The 2,322-nt window shown below is 43.5% G+C and overlaps 1 long non-coding RNA gene across 2 annotated transcripts; it reads right to left on the bottom strand.

Annotated features, from left to right (window-relative positions):
• Nucleotides 1-1,793: 1,793 nt before the first annotated feature.
• On the bottom strand, nt 1,794-2,322 carry LOC127530684 (uncharacterized). Of its 2 annotated transcripts, none has more exons than XR_007937356.1 (2): nt 2,070-2,322; nt 1,794-2,002 (listed from the first exon to the last, which is right to left on the bottom strand). It is a non-coding gene; the product is annotated as an uncharacterized LOC127530684 (long non-coding RNA). The 2 variants fall into 2 exon arrangements; XR_007937355.1 differs by having other exon boundaries at nt 2,138-2,322.

Here is a 2,322-nt window from a genome sequence, read left to right as displayed (position 1 = left end):
TAACGAGACCTTTTTCATGTTCCAACGAGATCATCTTGATATCTGAGACCTTCAGAGCTCACAGGGTTGATCTTCTACCGTTCAGACCTGAGTTTGATCCATCAAAACATTGAGTGTCGATCTCTTTCTTTAAAGTTCTTCAGGAGAACCGATGTGGAGGTGTAATCTAGAACCCATCGGTTCTTTAGGAGAAGCAGTAGACATGCTGAGCGTCTCCATCAGACCGTAAAGTGGAGGAATAAATCTCTTTTATCTGTTTCTGTCAGACTGTGAGGCTGAAGCTTCATCTCACATTTCTACATGTTGAGTTTGAACAGAACCTGGATCTGTTAAACGTTACGAGGAACCTGAGCTGCTGCTGAGTGTTTTTACAGTTTTTACAGCAGATCACCAACAGAGAACCATCAACACAAAGAAGATTAACGGTGAAGAACATCGATTATCTGGTTCCTGTCAGAGCAGGTCAGCTGTCAGCTCTGGAAACAGAAAGAACCTGAAGGTCTGAGAGGTTCTGACAAAACACCACAAAGACTCACAAAACAACCACAAAGAGACACAAAACAACCACAGAGAGACACAAAACAACCACAAAGAGACACAAAACAACCACAGAGAGACACAAAACAACCACAAAGAGACACAAAACAACCACAAAGAGACAGGAAAAAAGAGACACAAAACAACCAAAAAGAGGCACAAAAGCACCACAGAGAGACGCAAAAAAACACGAGACACAAAACACCACAAAGACACAAAACACCACAAAGACACAAAACATCCACAAAGACACACACATGACAGCACTACCAGCTATATTTAAATGAAGCATGCTTTAATGACCAGCATCTCATTTCCTGCCGTAGACACACTAAACCTGTGCAACACCAAAATAAAAGCTCCTCCCAGCATCACAGTGGAGTTTTTAAAGTCCAGACTGCACTTGAATGCAGCTTTTACAGCCTCCTGAGTGTTTCCATTTGTGCCCTTTTAGAGCCTGAAGAGGTAAAAAAACATGAGGAGCAGCTCCAGTGTTTAATCCTGAGCCCCGTCTAAAAGGATTCAGCTATTTGATCTGCTGTCCGACTCGTAAACACTCTGAGTGCTCGGCAGCAGGAACCCTGAGAGCTGAATTCATGAATACTGAGCAGCTCTCCACATCAAAGAGTTGCAGCTTTAAAACCATCTCAGCCTTCAGTCTCATTCTGCTGTCAGACTTCACTTCATTAAAGCCCTCAACCACCAGCAGGAACTCTGGAGTACACCCGCCTCCGTCTAAACTGAAACCACCACATCTTGTAGCTCATTCGGCAAATTCAAAGTCATTTGGACATTTCTAGTTGTTTTGGACAATTTTATGTCATTCTAGACAAATATCAAGTCATTTGTTTTTATAAATGTCAATTGTTTTTATAAATGTCATTTCCCCAACACCTTCTGATCTCATGCAGCCCCAGATCACCATACCGCCTCCTCCGTGCTTCACTGTCAGGACCATCCATCCACTGTGGTAGTCCTGGTCAGGTTCTCACCAAACATCTGGACTCCATCTGAGCCCAACTCATTGATCTTCATCTGACCAGAGAATGTTCTCCAGCATCCATCAGGCTTCTTCTCATGTTCTTCACCTGGAAGTTTAGTTGTGAGCAGCAGCCAGGTTTAGTTCTGGTCCTCCGTCCATAGAGGTTGATGTTCTGAAGGTTCCTTCACACTGTCTGAGCTTCACACTAACTCTGGTTTCCATGGAGAACCCCTGAACCAAGTCTGAAGCAGCTGATGTCTGTTTTACAGCTGGATGGAGAAAGTAGTTCACTGTCTGTGGAGTCATTTTAGGAGCTCTGATTAGTGGAACTATGACTCCTTCTAGACCTCCTGATTAGTGGTACTATGACTCCTTCTAGACCTCCTGATTAGTGGAACTATGACTCCTTCTAGACCTCCTGATTAGTGGAACTATGACTCCTTCTAGACCTCCTGATTAGTGGAACTATGACTCCTTCTAGACCTCCTGATTAGTGGAACTATGACTCCTTCTAGACTCCTGATTAGTGGAACTATGACTCCTTCTAGACCTCCTGATTAGTGGAACTATGACTCCTTCTAGACCTCCTGATTAGTGGTGCTATGACTCCTTCTAGACCTCCTGATTAGTGGAACTATGACTCCTTCTAGACCTCCTGATTCCTGCTGACTCTGTGATTCACTGGTTTTTAGTTGCTCACTGATCTTCTTGGATCTTTTTCCATCTTTATCAAGTCTCTCATTCAGATGTTTCTCTTCCTCTGTTCAATTCTTCTCCATGTGGATCCATGATGCAGACATATA

This window comes from Acanthochromis polyacanthus, chromosome 17, assembly GCF_021347895.1.
Source record: "Acanthochromis polyacanthus isolate Apoly-LR-REF ecotype Palm Island chromosome 17, KAUST_Apoly_ChrSc, whole genome shotgun sequence".
NCBI classification, from domain to species: Eukaryota; Metazoa; Chordata; class Actinopteri; family Pomacentridae; genus Acanthochromis; species Acanthochromis polyacanthus.
Note: the sequence above shows the minus strand (reverse complement) of the source record. Positions and strands in the feature narration are given on the sequence as shown.